This window comes from Plecotus auritus (genome assembly GCF_963455305.1).
Source record: "Plecotus auritus genome assembly, chromosome: 6".
Classification (NCBI taxonomy): Eukaryota; Metazoa; Chordata; class Mammalia; order Chiroptera; family Vespertilionidae; genus Plecotus; species Plecotus auritus.
In genome coordinates, this window is record NC_137773.1 from 100,059,119 (window position 1) to 100,077,028 (window position 17,910).

Below are 17,910 nucleotides of genomic sequence, written 5' to 3' on the forward strand. Positions count from 1 at the left end.
GAAGGAGGGGGGGAGACAGAGACAGAGAGAGAAACATCAATGTGAGAGAGACACATCAACTGGTTGCCTCCCTCACACCCCAACCGGGCTGGGGATCGAACCCGCAACCCAGGTACATGCCCTTGACCGGGAATTGAACCTGTGACCCTTTGGTGCACGAATCGGCACTCTAACCACTGAGCAGCACCAGCCAGGGCTCACCATCTGTTTTTGTACAACTTAGCAATGTTTTTCACATTTTTTAATGATGAGGGGAGAGAACCAAAAGAATACTATTTTGTGATGTGAACATCATAAATTTCAATGTTCATAAATAAAATCTTATTGGCACCCAGACACATTCATTTGTTTACATGCTGCCTGGATCAGTTTCCTGGGGCTGCCAGAACCAAGTCTCACAGACTGGGGGCTTACACACAGTCGTTTATTGTCTCAGTCTGGGGGCTGGGAGCCCAAGATTAAGGTGTCAGCAGGGTGGTTTCTCCCGAGGCCCCTCCCATGGCTGTGGAGGGAGGTCTCCCTGTGTCCTCACATGTGTGTCTGTGTCCTAATCTCTTCTTCTTGTGAGAACACCAGTCATATTGGATTAGGTCCAGACCTAGTGCCTCATTTCACCTTAATCACCTCTTTAATGATCCCATCTCCAAACCCAGTCCCATTCTGAGTCCCGGGGGTTAGGACTTCAACATATGGATTCAGGGACACAATTCAGCCCATGTTACCTGTGCTGCAGCTGCCACAGAGCCACATGTCCACAACCACCATCAAAGACAGACTTTCACCATCTACAGACTATTTACTCTCCAGCCCTTTACAGAAAATGCCTGCCAACCCTGTGCTGGATGATCACATGTTCCCCAACACCATGCTACAGGTTCCCCCAACACTGTGCTACAGTTCCCCCAACACCGTGCTACAGGTTCCCCAACACCGTGCTACAGGTTCCCCCAACACTGTGCTACAGATTCCCAACACTGTGCTACAAATTCCCCAACACCGTGCTACAGATTCCCCAACACCGTGCTACAGGTTCCCCAACACCGTGCTACAGATTCCCCAACACCATGCTACAGGTTCCCCAACACCGTGCTACAGGTTCCCCCAACACCGTGCTACAGGTTCCCCAACACCGTGCTACAGGTTCCCCCAACACTGTGCTACAGTTCCCCAACACCATGCTACAGATTCCCCCAACACTGTGCTACAGATTCCCCAACACCATGCTATAGATTCCCCAACACTGTGCTACAGTTCCCCCAACACCATGCTACAGATTCCCCAACACCGTGCTACAAATTCCCCAACACCGTGCTACAGATTCCCCAACACTGTGCTACAGATTCCCCAACACTGTGCTACAGATCCCCAACACCGTGCTACAGATTCCCAACACCGTGCTACAAATTCCCCAACACCGTGCTACAGATTCCCCAACACCGTGCTACAGGTTCCCCAACACCGTGCTACAGTTCCCCCAACACCGTGCTACAGGTTCCCCAACACCGTGCTACAGGTTCCCCCAACACCATGCTACAGATTCCCCAACACTGTGCTACAGTTCCCCCAACACCGTGCTACAGGTTCCCCCAACACTGTGCTACAGTTCCCCAACACCGTGCTACAGATTCCCCCAACACTGTGCTACAGATTCCCCCAACACTGTGCTACAGATTCCCCCAACACCATGCTACAGATTCCCCCAACACTGTGCTACAGATTCCCCAACACCGTGCTACAGGTTCCCCCAACACTGTGCTACAGGTTCCCCAACACCGTGCTACAGATTGCCCAACACCGTGCTACAGATTCCCCAGCACTGTGGTCATTTTCTTTTTTACTGGACCTGAGTTCTGAGTGAAACTTAGATGCCCTCTCCTTTCACGGATAAAGCCCTTCCTATCCTCAAGGCACCAATACTGGCCATGGCTTCATGTGTGGCCACTCCCAAGGGCATTTGCATTGAAGCCAAAGAAATGTGTCTCTCATGAGAGACTTTCAGATCATCATTCACACTGATCAGGAAATGCATCTGGGACTATGGGATGTAGCTGTCCTCACTCGGGGAATGGGTAAGTCTGGGGAATGAGCCCTAGAGATTACAAATGGGGTTGGGGGGCAGCAGAAGATTCTAGGCTAGAGAGCGCTAAGAGGTAGGTGTCAGAGGAGAGAGGAGGAATCGAAGAGAAGCAGCAAAAAGAGGAAAGGTGGGTAACAGGGACTAGGAGGGGAGCTTGGAGAGGGCACGGGGTCATGTGACAGCTCCCGGAGACGGGATTCCTGGGGCATAGTGTCCCGGGGCCCTAAGTGAGGTGCTGGGCTTATGGAAGGAGCACTAGAGAGGCGGGTCGGGGGCCTGGGGCTCTCCTGCCACCAGGCTGCCACATGGGGGCAGGTCAGCTGGGCAGGAATCTGTAAAGGACACAGAACACCAGTGAGATAGAGAAGTAAAATGGTGTCCAGTAACTTGCGTCTCTGCACATGGCTTCTTTACTAACTGGACCCCCACTTCCGCTAAAATGGACAGGGCTTGCTCAGGAGCCCCACATTGCTCCTCTTGGGCACCAATTCCACCCCCTCTGAAAGTGTGGGGCACATTTCAGAAAGCCTGTCTGAAGGGCCCCATATGAGGATGGGCGCAGGTACGGACAGGTCCAGGCCCTGGCTCCCGCTCCGCCAAGCACTCGCTCTGTGACCTTGGACAGCTGCATCCCTATCAGCCTCAGCTGTCCTCATCTGAAGCACCAGGGCTGGACCAGGCCCTCCCAGCAGTAATGTTCTGGGAGGGGCCCCGTGTGGGCCTTACTGGGACTGACAGATGTGGGGGAGGGCTGGGAGCAACAGCCAGTGCTGGCTGGATGCAGCCCAGAAACCCTCGCTGTGGCTTGTTTGCTCTGAAAGCGTGATAAGGGTGTCTGCAAGGAGAAAGAACAGGGCCTTGCCAACGAGGCACCAGCAGACAGATGGTGTGCTTAGCATGATGTGCACACACACATACATGCATGCGTGGATGGTGTGCGCCGCCTTGAATGTGCCTTCCCGGCTGAGGAGGAAAGAAGGGAAGCCTCAAGAAGATGGTGCTCCAGAGAGGGAAGTGACAGAGGGCCAGTGGAGACCCTTTCTGCTCAGCCCTGCACAAAGCTCTATCACTTTCCCCATTTTATAGACAGAGAAACGGAGGCGGTCCTCAGTACGAGCATCCTCTTAAAAGATAAACTAGAAGCAGCCGGAGGCCTCGGACGCTGACGGCGGTCTAGGTCTCACTTTAATTGATTGGCAGGGAGGGAGGGGGAAGGATGACTCAGGTGGAGGGCGGGCTGGAAAAGACCTCACCCCTTACAGAGGAAAAATCCACAACCACACAGCGCTGCCATCCACTGAGAGCAAAGAGCGGAACATTCTGGGCACTGAGGCCTGTGGTCAAATAAATGGCCCAGCAGCCTCATCTCCTCACCCTCCTTGGTGTGTGTTTCCATTTGCCAACCTCTGAAAGGAGGCACCCTCGAGGGTAGCTCAAGCCCCAGATCACTGCATTCTTATCTAATATAATTCCTATATTAAAAAATAGTATTTGAAGGTATGTTCCCTGAACTCTCAGACATACTCCAGGCCTCGCTCTCTGTAGTGATCCCCATGGAGATGTCTCAGCTCATCACAGACTTCTCTGGAAGGGAAACCCAAGCCTGTCTTGTTGAATCTAAGCTCCGTGGAGTGGAATCCAGCAGCCACAGGGGAGACCAGTTTTGTAGACACGAGTCCCGTGCACCAGCCCGGGCCCAGGGGAAATGGGGGTGGAAAATAAATAAAAATTTTTAAACAGTTCTCACAAAACAACTGCTTTGGACTTACTACTGGATCTGGTCCGAGAACTTGCCGTCTGAGGTGAAACCTGCTGGACCGACTCAGGCGTGCCTGGAGGGGTGACTTCTGATGGGGGGAGTATGTTGGGGGTGGTCATTTCCCTTCACAGTCATCCTGAACATCCTCTAATATCACCTCATGGACCCATCACCCCCCAAGTGAGTGAAGTCTCGGGGCCTGCTTACATTTCCAGCAGGTCCCTCTCAAGGGGCGGGGCTCCATGCACTTACCACCCTGACACAACAGGGCCTGCTCCCTGTTTGCTCTAAAACTGCCCCCCGAAGCCTCCCTGGGGCCCCTCAGCACATCCTCCGGACAAAGGTGAGGAGCAAGAGACCAGAATCTCTGGTCAGTCCTGCTGCCCTGAGATGTGGAGGGTGGGGTGGGGGAGACCCCGTGGGATCCAGGGGTCTCCTGTGAGGCATGTGGTGGGCCCAAACTGCCCTTGGGGAAGCAGCTCCCAGCAGCCTTCCTGGCTTGTCACTGTCATTGTGCTGCTCAGATGAATTCCTGGCTACGTTAGTTTTCTGTGGCTGCTGTAACAAATTACATCAAACCTGGTGGAAGAAAACAAAGGAAATTTATTCTCTCAGAGTTCTGGAGCCAGAAGTCCAAGATCAAGGGGTCAGCAAGGCCACGCTCCCCCCAAAGACTCTAGTGGCGAATCCTTCCTTGCCTCGGCCAGCTTCTGGGGCCTCCAGCATTTCTTAGCTTGTGGCAGCATCACTCCAATCTCCACCTCTATCTTCCTGCCTTCCCTTGTGTCTCATCTCTGTGTCTTTCTCTTATAAGGATACCAATCATTGGATTTAGGGCCCATCCTCTATCCAGGATGATCTTATTTTGAGATCCTTCATTGCATCTGCAAAGACCTATTTCTAAATAAGGTCACATTCCTAGATATGGGGAGGGGGCTGTGGGACTTGAACATTGATGTAAGAGAGCTAAACATCAGTTGGCTGCTCCTTCATGCTGCCTATGAGGGATTGAGCCCACAACCCCTGCATGTGCCCTGCCTAGGAATCGAACCAGCAACCTCTGGTGCATGGGCTGACACCCAACCAATTTAGCCACACTGGCCGGGGCTGGTCTTTTCTTGAAGGTGACCCCCTCTACCAAACTTTGAAGTCCAGACTCTCCTGTGAGTTATTCAAGGCCCCCCGTCTTATTTACAGGGCCCTATTCCCATGTTCCTCACCACATGCACCATAGCAGTTCTCTCACTTTCCCCTCTCCGTGTCCTCAGTAACGTTACTGAACTCTGCTCAAGCTGTCCCCCCACCAAAGTGACCCCCCCTTCCCACTGGATCCTGCCTCAGAGCCTTCCCCAACCACCCCAGCCCCGGAGAGCCAGTGGGAAAGGAAGGATTTGGCCCTGAGGCCCTGAGCCCTGGCTCACTTACCAGCTGCTGTAGGTCAGACAAGGCTCGCAATGTCTCTGAGCCTCAATTTCCCCACCTGAAAATGGAGACAGATGCTTCCATGCGGATTGGTGAGAAGTAAATGGCACAGCGCACATGAAAGAATCTGCCACCCAGTAAATTCCCAATGAATGTTTGTTCTCTGGTTATTTGATCTTCCCTTCTCTGCATCCAATTCTATTTATGGTCAGCACCGCCCTTAATTATTTCATTCTGTTGCCTCATGTCCTCGGGTTATGCTTCGTGAAGAAAGGGACAGGATTGGGGCTTTTGGGGGATCTCTCACAGCACCTGGTGTAGCCCTAGCTGGTAAAGGCCAGATGCCTGGAATAGACCCACAGCAACACCCGTCTGTCCTACTTCAGACTAGAGAAGCAGCTTGGCCTGGATCCCAGACCCTGTGACTCCCTGTCACCTCCCTGGTCTACTCCCCCCAGGGCCTCACACCTCACAGGAGAGGCAGGGCTGGCCTGGCTTCTGCAGGCAGTGGCCCAAGTGGAGAGAGGTTGGGGGGGGGGATTAGGGAGGGACAGTAATGGAATGAGAGGCACTGAGATCCAATTCCACAACCATTAAGGTGAGAGAAACAAACTCCAGAGGCCAACTGTTGGGTGTAATTAGGTTGAACAGCGAATCATAACAGGCCTGAGAGCCCCCAGGCCAGACAGGCCTGGCCCATCCCTGGTTCAGGAGGACTCTGTGGTTAGCCAGGCCGAGGAGATCTCTCTCCATTAGGTCCTGGCAGGGAGGGGCCAGGGGCCTGCTCTTCATCATCAGGGTGGAGCGGCTGAGTGGATGTGACATAATTGAATGAGGCCTCCATATCCTCCACCCTGAGCGGAGGAATTAGCAGGCTGGCCCTCGCCTGGGAGACGGCGTTCTGCCCTCATCTGCCTGCATTGCTCCACTCTGTCCCCTACCCTACCCGGGTAGGGGGGAGCCCAGTGCCGGGAAGAGACACTGCAAGGACTTCTGGAGGGAAGGAGGGAGCTGGAGTCAGGGATGCTCAGCCAGGGAGTTCCCAGGGGAGGGCTATGGAGCGGGGGGGGGGGGGGGGTGCGGGGGGGGCAGGGGATAGTGAGGGCAGGGGCGGGAGACACCAGGACTGCCAAACAGATGGCAAGGAGGTAGCCAGATTCAGGAGGGAGGATGGGGATGGAGGGTCTGGGGAGGGATGGAGACGGGCAGAGATCAGGAGATTAGAACAAGATAGGCTGACATGACAGCAGCCAGAGATAGAGAGATGAGCTGAGTGATGGAGGGGAAGAACAGGGGCCGATAAAAAGAAGCTTAGTAAGAAGGATAGGCTGATGGGCGGTCAGAAGGAATAAGCAGACGGGAAGATAGGAGCTTCATGTGACATGGGGCTGGGGCCTCCCCCGTGGTTGGTATAAGAAACCTTGTTCCTTTTGTATATTCATGGTGTGGCGGTCACTATCCTAAATGCTCCAGGTTTTCTCCTTTATTCCTCACAACCCTCCATCTTACAGATGAGGAAACTGGGGTTGGAGAGGGGAGGCGACCTGCTTAAACCTGGCTAGAAAGCAAGGGAGCCATCATGACCCCAAGTCTGGCCTGGCTCCGTGGCCCCTCACTCCCACACTACTGGGGCCTCGCCTGGGTTCAGCCCCGGGTGAATCCACTCCGAGTTTGTTGCCTCCCAGGCTGGCCAGATGCAGAGGACCTCCTGGTGGCTGTGGGCATGGAGTGTGGTCAGGAGGCTGTCTTTTCCACTCTTCCTGGTCCCTGATCCCTTCTCCTGAGACCTCCGCAACTCTCAGCTGGCTCTCCACAAAAGTGTGGACTGATGTCATGTTATGGTCTGGCCTCACTAGGAGTAGTTAATGTTAGTGGGGGGCTCGGGGTGCAATAGGAGAGACATTGGGGGCAGAAAGTGCTCTGTGTAACCTTTAATAACCCATCATGGCCAGGCTCCTCCCACACAGCAAGCTAGTCTATCTGACCTGCTCTGTCCAGATGGGGAGAAAAGATATCGGGACACACATCCCTTGTCTCCCACCCCTATACCCCAGCCGTGGGAGATTTCCAATCAGAGGCTCCAGCTGGGAAGGATCTGCCTGCCAGACCAACCCACCCTCCCCCAGGAGCAGGGCTTTGCTTCCAATGGGAGCCACCAACCAACTGCTCCCACTCGGGGAAGGGGCTCCTCTGTCCTCCCTGGCTGCCCTGTCAGGGTCCAGAGGGCCTTTGGGCCACTGTAACCCCCCAGCTCCTCATTGCTGGGCACTCTCTGACCCAACCAGATGGCTATGGGGGCCTGGGGAGGGCCCCTGTCCCACCCAGTGCCTTCCCAGCCCCAGAGGGAAGAGAGAGGTGGTGCCATTTCAGCTCACAGACAGCAGCAAAGCTGGGTCACCTTCACGGTCAGTAGTTTCCAAACCGCAAAGCTGGGATGGACAGCGCCAGGAAGGAGGTGTGACCCCTCCATCCCCTCCGCTTGGGTGCAGCAGGGCAGGGAGCATGTCAGCTGGCAGAGAAGGCAGGGAGGGAGGCAGAGGGCAGGAGCAAAGGTTGAAGACATAGTCAGGAAAAAGACAGGAAAAAAGCTGCTAATGAAGGAACTCAAAGCTGGAGGAATGGCTTTATCCAAGCCTCTGCCTTGACCCATAAGGGACTCACCCAAGGTCACTCAGCTAGTCGCAATACTGCATGGGGGCCTCCCAGGGCAATCTCATCATCAGATCCTGATTTGTGGATCCAAGAGGAAGCTCATGGCTTAGTCAATAAGGGGCCAGGGGCCTAGCTCTGCCCTGGGTACCAAGGAGCCATGTCTCCCCTTCTGTTTCGAAACCCTCCATGGGCTCCAGAACCAAGGTTCCCTCCTGGGCCTGCAGCCAATGCCTCCCGCACCGGCTCCAGCATCCTCTCCACTTCCCTCCCAATCATGCTCACCACAGGCCCTGGTCAAGCTTATGGCTTGCTGTGTGGTGACCCCTGCACTCCCTCTTCTAAGGTCAAATGGCAATCTCCTTCGCTTTGGCGCTTCTCTCAGATGTCAGTTTTTTGTGTTTGTTGTTTTTTTTTTCAGAGAGTAAGGGAGGGGGAGAGGGAGAGAGAAACATCAATGGTGAGAGAGAATCATTGATTGGCTGCCTCCTGCACGCCCCACACTAGGGATTGAGCCCGCAACCTGGGCATGTGCCCTGACCAGGAATCAAACCCTGACCTCCTAGTTCATAGGTCAACTCTCAACCACTGAGCCATGCCGGCCAGGCTCAAATGTTAGTTATTCTGAGAGGCCTTCCTTGAGGCTTTCAGGCTTCAAGGAGCTCTCCCTGTCCTGTATGGGAGGCCACATTTTTTGTACCTCTTTTATGGAGACAGAAGAATATTATTTATTGAGATCAGTCCCTACCTTAAGTTTATCTTTACTTTACAAATGATGAAATAGATTCAGAAAAGTTAAGTAACTCACCCAAAATTACACAGCCAACTATTAAGTGAGTGGTGGAGGTAGAAATCAAATCTAAGGCTAACTCCAAAAGCCTGCCCTTTTGTGTTATAGTTTCTATGTATTATCCATTCACCATCTGCTGTGCAGCAAGTGTGTGGATGCAGGAGATATGCATGCTCATTCCTGTATGTCTAGCACCTGGAAGAGTACTTGGTGCATAATGGGCGCTCCAAATCATCACTTTTAGGATGGGTGAGTGGATGGATAATGGATGGGTGGATGGATGATGGGTGGGATGGATGGTTGGATGGATGGATAGATAAATGGAGGATAAATGGGTGGATGGATAAATGGGTGGGTAGATGGATGGATGGATGGATGGATGGATGGATGAGTAGGTGGATGGATGGATGGATGGATGAATGGATAGATAATGAGAGAGTATGACATCTCCACCTGAGAGGGAAGAAGCAACTTAGAAAGGCCATGCAGAACTGTAGAGTGGGATTTGAGCACCACTTCAGGGATCATGACCAGTCACCAGCAACATTTCAGCAGAGTCTTGGGAAAAAGGTAAAGGTGTAACTGCCTTGGAATCTAGAGTGTGAAGAGCTGCTACACTACCAGAGCAGCAGGGGCACTTCAGCAAGTGGCAAGGATCATCGGCCTTGAAACATTGGCTTTGAACTGGGATATCGTTAGAGATAATGAGGTCCCACCTCGCATCACTCCTACTCTCCCATTTTACAGATGAATAAACTGAGGTTCAGGGAGAGACAATGACAGGCAATGTCATACAGCTGGGTGATTCCAGACACTCAGTTTCTATAGAAACAAAATGACTTTGTGTAGGGGTATAGTCCATTAAATGCATTCGATGATATTTAATGCTGTGTCTTGCTGAACAGGAGCCTCTGCTTGGAGACACTCTGTGAGGGCCGTGGGAAAGTGGACGGCAAGAAGGTCACTGGGCTACTCACCACCAAGCCCAGGGCACTGAAAGGGGCTGCACCCCCTTTGCTGAGGGAGGCTTGGCAGTACTGCCCACTTAGGCTACACGTGTGGCCGGCCCCATGTCACATCAGCTTGGGAAGGACCTTTGATCTACTCCACCTGCCTCCATTTTCAGCCTACTGCAACCACAGGCTGTCCACTTCTCTGGACAGCCCTAGGTCCAGTCTCGGTAACTCCTTCAGGGGTGAAGACAACCCCCTTTCAGGCTGTGCTGTGCTCTGACCTTTACTTCAGGAGGTCCAAACACATTTGTTGTGCTCTGTTTGGGCTTCCCTGATACAACTACAAATGACAACTCACCTCCCAACACCTTCACAAGGCAGGAAAAAAAGATGAGAACACTACCTGTGTTCCAGGTGAGGAAGCCAAGGCACCGAGTGGCAATGCGCATTCGCCCAGGTAAGCCAGGAGATGGAGGCACAATCAGAACCCCTCAGTCCCAGCTGACCAATCCCGCCTGCCCTCAGCAGCTCAGCCAAGCCCAGAGGCAGCGCGGAGCTGAAAGTCTTCCCAGGGAGACGTGTGTCCTTTCTCCTTTTGTGCCAGTTGCACGTCCTCCTATCTACTAGTTTTCATCCCCGAGTGCTCAAGGGTCCCATGAAAGAGCTTCAAATGGAATTCCCCCTGAAACCCTGGAAGAAAGGAGGACAACAGGGAAGGGCCCTGAACTGGGAAGGAGCCTTGGAAGGCCCAGGGTGGGAAGCAGAGGCGCTCAGCGTGGACAGCAGGGCGGGCCTACCAGGCCTGTGGAAGTTCCAAGACGCCTGTTGGGAGCTGATGAGAGGAACTGCAGACAGGCCGGCCATCCTCCTGCTGCACTAACGCTCTGGGTCAAGTCTGCAGAGGCGCAGGGCTGGGCTTCAGCTCCGTGAAAACCCTCACCTCTTCCCCTCCCTCAATGAGACGAGGCACCAGTACTGTCCTCCTCCCCCCACCCTCACCCCCCTATTCCCACCCACCCCTGTTCCTAAGCCTGAACCAAATGAGATCCAGAGGGCAGTACTGTCACCCAGATCAAATTCTCCCCTCTGCTCCACTCACGCACCTTACAAATGTCAACGGAGACAGGGGTTGCAGCCCACTGTATCCAAAAGGCCATGGCTGTCAGGGGTGCGTGGAGGGGAATGGAGACCCACTTGCCTGGCTTGCCCAGGGGCACCTCAAAAGCTCAGGGTCTGGTAGGCAGGCCCCCCCAGAGGCACCTGAAACAGGATTTCTAATTATGTTTCCGCTACTACTGAGCTGTGTGACTTCCAGCAAATCCTGTCCCTTTCAGGGCCTCCATTTCTTTATTTGTGTAACTAGAAGCCCAGTGCACAAATTTGTGCACCGGTGGGGTCCCTCTGGGTGGCCTGCAGGGATTGGGCTGAAACCCACAGTCCAGCGCTGCCTACAGCTCCTACCTGCTGCTCTCACTCATCCTGGCCCCACTGTGCGTGCACTGGCTCATGCCCAATCAGTCCTGATGGGGAGAGATTCGTGCTGCCGCAGCAGCGCTCACCAGCCATGAGCTCTGCTTCTGGCACCCTCCCAAGAGGAGTTGCCTGTGGGATCAGGGTGAAACTGGCTCTCTGACATCCCCTGAGGGGTCCCAGATTGTGAGAGGGTGCAGGCCAGGCTGAGGGACCCCACCGGAGCATGATCAGGCCAGGGAGGGACCACAGGAGGGTTCCAGGGCATGTCCAGCCCATCTCACTCAGTCCCGATCAGCCAGACCCCAGCAGCAAGCTAACCTAACAGTCGGAGCATCTGCCCCCTGGTGATTAGTGCTCGTCATAGTGAGCGGTTGAGCAACCTTAGCATATCATTAGCATATTACACTTTGATTGGTTGTTGGGTTGTTTTGCCGTTCAGTCTATTTGCATATTACCCTTTCATTATATAGGATGAGAGAGCTCAGGAGACAAGAGAGGGAGTTAGCAATGGGACTTGGGCCTCTCCTCTCATCCTGGGCCTGGGCAACCTTGCTTTTGTGTCTTTTATTTAAAAGGCTTGAGTAAGATTTCACTTGAAAAAAAGTTTTGGTGGCTGTAAAAAAAGCGGGGGAGGGACTTAAATCCATTGGCCTAGAGATGACCTCTGCAATTCCTCTCTGTCTCATTCTAGGACAGAATACATGCCCATGTGTTTTCTGTTGACTACTCTCACCGGTCAGTCCTGATTTCACCCATTCTTTCCAATGGTCCCCACAAGGTGGCCATAGTAACCAGGGCTCATGCCCTGGTTTGGTTCAAAATGCAGGTCCCCCTGCACCTCTGGGTGTATAATACATGGCCCCATCCAAAGTTCAGGAACCAGGTGCCCCTGAAAGGATGCACAGCCTAGCCAGAACATCTGTGCCAAGTGTAGAGAGAGGGTTTTAGCCATGAAGGGTGGCAAGGGGCTCAGGAAGCAGAGGTGCCCTGGGCTACAGGACACCAGGCAGCCTTCCTGGGTGAAGTGGGATGAGACCCAGATACGTAGAGATTCCAAGATGGGATTCACTGGTTGTGGGGCTCAGCAAATGGAACCATCTGGCTTCAGGGCTGAGTGAGGAGGTGAGATGTCAAGACTCCAAGTCGCAATACCTGGGTTTAACTCTGATTCTCTCACTTAAGTGCCATTATGACCTGGGCAAGCCATTTACAGTTTTAGCCCCAGTTTCCCCACCTGTTTAAGCAATACCTAGGACTCCATCCAGTTCCCTGTAAGTCTCTGGTGCTTCTGCCTCAGTCTCCTTCCTAGAGGGGGCCTTGGTTAGAGATGGCCTCGGTCACAGTTTTCATAGGAGAAGAAGAGGACAGGGAGAAATTCAAAGCCCAGACAGATCAGACCAAACCCCCCAAAATTGGGGATGGAACATAGAGCCCGGGGCCTTGCTCCCTGGCTCTGCCTCGGCCATACTCCCCGGGTCAGGAGGGGCGAGAGGAGGCTGGGGAGAGGAAAGGCAGGGTGAAGAAGGACCTCTCTCTCTTTGCCTGCCAGGTTCATTAGCAAGCCTGGAGGAATTCCGTGGTTCAGAAGGGAGCGCTCCTGATGAATATTCATAGTCACCAAAGGACTCATTTGCACTGTCCAATGTGGCCGAAAAGCCACAACCAACAGCAGCTTCTGTCCTCCCTGGCTGCCCCTCTCTGGGGAGATGACCTGCCCATCTAGGACTATCACTCCTGCAAACCGACCACCGCCTTCGCCTCCTCTCACCCTGGAGAGCTCATGTTTGCCCCACCCAGCAACCTGCCCCCCAGGCCCCAGGGGAGCACCAAGACCCTCCACTGTTGAACCCCAAGCTGAGCAAACAGGTGGGCTGCCAGACCCAGGTGAGGGAAGACAGCCAGCCCCAAGCTGAGAAAGCAAGAGAGGTGAGTGAGTGTGCGCGAGGGCCAGCGGGGGCACCCCTCTGGGAGAGCAGCAGGGGACAGGATGGAGAGCGGGGAAGAGGTGGTTTTGCCACCTCATTCAGGCAACACCAGGAGAAAGAGATTGACGAAGGGAGAAAAGCATCATGCCTTCATCAGTGGACCATGGGCCTCACCACTCAGGCCGCCTTCAAAATGCAATTTCCATTTAGAGCAGTCAGAGGTCCATCAGTGGAGGATTGGTTAAATGAGTGGTGCCTCCTGCATATCACAGGGTATTACATGGCCATTAAAAAAGAAGGCAGTGCAGATTAAAGAACAACCCACAATGTCGGCAACATGTTGCTAGGTAATAGAGGAAGTTTCAGAACTATGCTTAGTAGGATCCTGCTTTTCTAGCATAAACAAAGGTAGTGGATGAACCAGAAAAAAACATCTGTAAGGACATACCCAGCTATCTCACAGGACACCGGGATGGATAGAAGGGTTGTTGTTTTTTACTTTTCGAGTTAAATATGTTAAGTATTTCCTTCCTGTTTGAAGTTTGAGTGCTTTACAATGATTTGTTTTATCATCAGAACTACAAAGTAAAATTTCCCGTGAAAAGAGGATGGTGGTGCTGCTGCTCAGGGCTGTCTCCTGTGGTGCCAGGAGGCCTGGCAGTGGGCTGGCCGAAGGGCTGCAGAGGAGAGGGTGCTGGCAGGGGTGGCCCCACCCGACCCCACCCCAAATCATCCTGCAGGCCAGGCTCCTGTCTGGCCTTGGCCTTGAATCAGGCTGTTACTTCATCTGTGTTTGCCAGAGGCTTGCTCTCTGGAGAAGCATGTAAATAACTTTTGTAAGTTCTGACCAATTTACAAAGCACTTCCCCACTTTCGTTCATTCATTCAGAAACATCCGTGAGCCTCTCCCGCAAGGTGCTGGGAATAAGAGAACAAACAAGCCATAGGCCCTGCTCCTGTGGGGAGACCTCGTGCAGGGTGGCGCCTCACCTTGAGGCTATGTCACCGATGTGCCCAGGGTGGATCGGAGCCCAGAGGCCCCAGTCTGAACTTAAGGGGAGCAAAGGCATTAGCCCGATGACGAGGGAAGGAGCTGTAGCAGAAGAGCTCTCGCCAACAGATGCCCAGGCAAAGCCTGGCCCCATGTTAGGAAGGGAGGTGCCCTCCTTGTTTAATCTCCACAACAACCGTAAGAGGTGCAGCATCACTGTCCCCTTCAGAGGAAAAGGCCAAGAAGCCAAAAGCACGGGAAAGGGCAGAAGCTGGGGGAGGCGTTTGGGGTCACGTTACCCAGGGGACAGAGGCCCTGCTGGTCCCACAGAAGCCTTCACAGTGCCTGATTCTCCCTCCCACCAGTGGGCTGGACTAGTTCGTTCAGAACCGTCCCCCATACTCAAACTAGCCAGTGTGACCACATCCACAGCCCAGGGTCTCCCAGGGTCTCCCAGGGTCTTCCAGGCTCCCTGGGTCTGGAACAGCTGTTCTGCCTACTCCCCGCCCCTCCATCCCCACCCCCCAAACAGGCACTCTGCAGCCACCTCGAGAGGACGACGCTGGGTGCTGCCTCCCAGGAGGGTGGGTCTCCTGCGGGGTCCTCTGTGCAAACAAGGCTCATGGGAGCCCCCACCCTTCATCAGGCTGCTCCTGCCCAGATGCGGCCCTGCAGGTCCCTACGCTGAGCACAAACACAGACGCTGCTCCCACTGTGAACCTGCTTCATTTGTGCCAACTGGACCACTCTCCTCAGAACAACTCACTGCCATCTACAGCCCCCAGAGCTTAGTGGTCCTTCATGGCCTCGGGGTGTGTGTGTGTGATCTGTGTAGGCGTGTGGGCATGTCTGTGTATGCGGTGCATTAGCATGTGTGTATACAACTAAAGTGTAAGTCCCCGAGGCCAGTGCCGTGGCCCTGCTCCCACTGAGTGTCAGTATTCCCTGACCACACCAGTCACAAAACAGGGGTTCTCTACATCTGCTCCCAAGGGCATGCTCCCAACTCCCCCCGCCCAAAGAGCCCCCTGCTCCCCCTGCAGCTCCCCAAGCACCCCCATGTGCTCAAAGCTGCTTGTTGAGGGAGTGGTCCATGCTTAGATGCTGAATGTCCCTTGGACGGTGTATCTCTGGCTGCCGCCGCCATCTCCTCGTCCATTGCTCCCTCTCTCTCATGGGCACTACGGAAGGCCCATGCCCGGTGGCTGAGCCGCAAGAGCAGAAGTTCCCATTGTGTCTCTGAAACCAAGCCAGGCCTCCAGACAGCAGGGAGGGAATGGTGGCTCCAGGAGCTGGCGGCACTTATTCCATGACCCTACCCCCCTGGGAGGGCCTCGCCACCTGGGAAGATGTGGGGTGACCCTGACTCAGGCCTCCCAACCATCATGTAGGAGCGAGGACCAGCTAGGGAGCCCATCCTTCAGAAAAAGGGCTCAGAGATGGCCGGAGTGCCCTGGGGCCTCCACTACGAAAGTGGGTCACCATGGGGGGAAAGGTGTTTAAAAAAAGACAGACTCTGCTTCTGGAAGCTGGTCTCGGCGCTGACTGGGAGCTAGGGGTACCCTGAGGGAGCTGCAGAAACAAACCTCCTGGGTTTCTTCCCGGCCTCCGTGAGCCGAGCCTGTCCCAGCTGCCACACAGCTCTACTCTAGGCAGAACCCACGGGGTCTGGGGGCCTCTCCCTCAGCCCACACACCACCACTGCCACCTCCTGGGGCTCCCTTCTCCAGCCAGTGGCCCGAAGCCAGACCTGGGCCCTGGAGTGGGGACTGCAGGGTGGTGTGGGTTGCGTGTCTGCTTTCTGGGTTGTTTCTGAACTGCTCCACTTCCCCTTAAGTAGGACACACCAGGGAGGGATGGCGCTGAGCTCCTAGACGGGCCAGGCAGATGCACGGCAATTCCCCAGGCCAAGGAGGGGCCTCTCGAGGATCCCCTAAGGACAAGGCTCAGCAGTGGGGGGACTCATCCAAGATCACCCCACTAAATGAGAGGCCGGGGTGGGACTGGCCATCGCTGCTCTGTCACAGTGCTTCAGTGCATGGGGCAGAAGGAGAGGCTGGACTGGAAGCCAGACACCCAGGGACCATAGCTGGCAGACAATCTCAGACAAGTCATTTCACTGCACTAAGCCTCAGTCTTTTCATCTCTAAAATGGGAATAACAATATCTACTTCATGGGTTGTTGTCAAAACTGTATGAAATACTGTATGTAAAAGATGTTGGTGTATAGGACTTAATGTTCTATACAAATGTAGGATGTCATCGTTATTCTTATCTGTGGTCCCTTCTATCAGTAAATCCCCCAATTGGTCACATGTTGGCAACTGCTGAACCTGGATGAGGGGGTTCATTATACCACTCTCTGTATGTGTGTGAAAGCAGGTCACTGTTGGGTACCTCTTGTGGGCCAGTCACTTCAGAACATGTGATACAACTGTCATAACTACCTTTATTATTATTACTAGAGGCCCAGTGCACAAAATCCATGCATGGGTAGGGTCCTTAGGCCTGGCCGGCAATCAGGGCCGATCAGGGACTTTCAGCTGCCAGCCAGGGCCTTCCTTCATTCCGCCCCACCGCCTGGTGGTCAGTGCACGTCACAGAGAGTGAGCGAACTCCCGGTCTCCCAGTCAAATTCCCGCGGGGACACTTTGCATATTAACCTTTTATATATAGATTATTATTACTATTCCCAGTTTACAGAGATTAAGTGACTGATTTTAGAGTCAAATTCTGGCCAAACTCCAACCCCTGAGCTGCGCACTTAGCCACTGCCCTGAGGCCTGCTCTCCTCTGGCCATCACGGCGGCTTTATCCTTCTCTGTTATGAGCACAGGTTCTGCCAGTCGGGCCCCTCACTCCTCAGGGGCACAGCTCGTTATGAAGACTGTGTCCAGTTTTCCCTTTCCCTCCTTCCCAGAGCCCACACCAAACCCTCCTCCTTCATGTCAGTACCCACTTCCATGTGTTTGCTGCACGTCCTTAAATAGCGTATGTTCCTGTAAATTATAGAGCATTGTTGTGAGCATGTGTTTTGAATTTTCATTAATGGTATTGTGTTATGAATGTTATTCTGCATTTTACTTTTTTCAGCTAACACTGCTTTTATGAGATGTATCCTGCTGCTGTAAGTATCTGGTTGGATGATTGCAACACTTCGTAAGACCCGCAGTAATCACCCATCACAGTCCTCTTCATTGACAGACATCAAGGGGCCCCCAGCTTCCCTCTGCCACAAACAATACACTCTGTCCATGTCCCTTTTATCAACTATGGGTCCCACCCTGCCAGTGGGGTCACTAGGTTGTAAGACAAACACATACTCAGTCAAATAAGTTAGTCATGATGTGAGTTGGTATTTGTGAATTGCCTCAAACTGTGTCTAAACACAGTAAGGCCCTAGTCGATGTGGCTCAGGGGTTAGAGCATTGGCCTGCTCACTGAAAGTTCTCAGGTTTGATTCCTGGTCAAAGGCAAGTACCTAGGTTGCAGGTTTGATCCCCAGCCCCAGCCCGGTTGGGGTGCATGCAGGAGGAAACCAACCAATGTGTCTCTTGCACATTGATCTCTCTCTCTCTCTCTCTCTCTCTCTCTCTCTCTCTCTCTCTCTTTCTCTCTCTCCTTGCCTCCCTCCCTTTCACTCTCTCTAAAAACGAATGGAGAAAAATATATCCTCGGGTGGGGATTAACAAAAAAGCAATGGAAAAATCTACACTAACAAAAGAGAAATATGCAAATTAACCATACCTCCACGACGCCCACCAGTCAATCAGGAGTGAGTATGCAAAATTAACACAACAAAGAAGGCGAGTTATTTTGCATACACAGGTGCAGAGTGAAGACTGAAGGCTCTGGCCCAAGCGAAGACTGA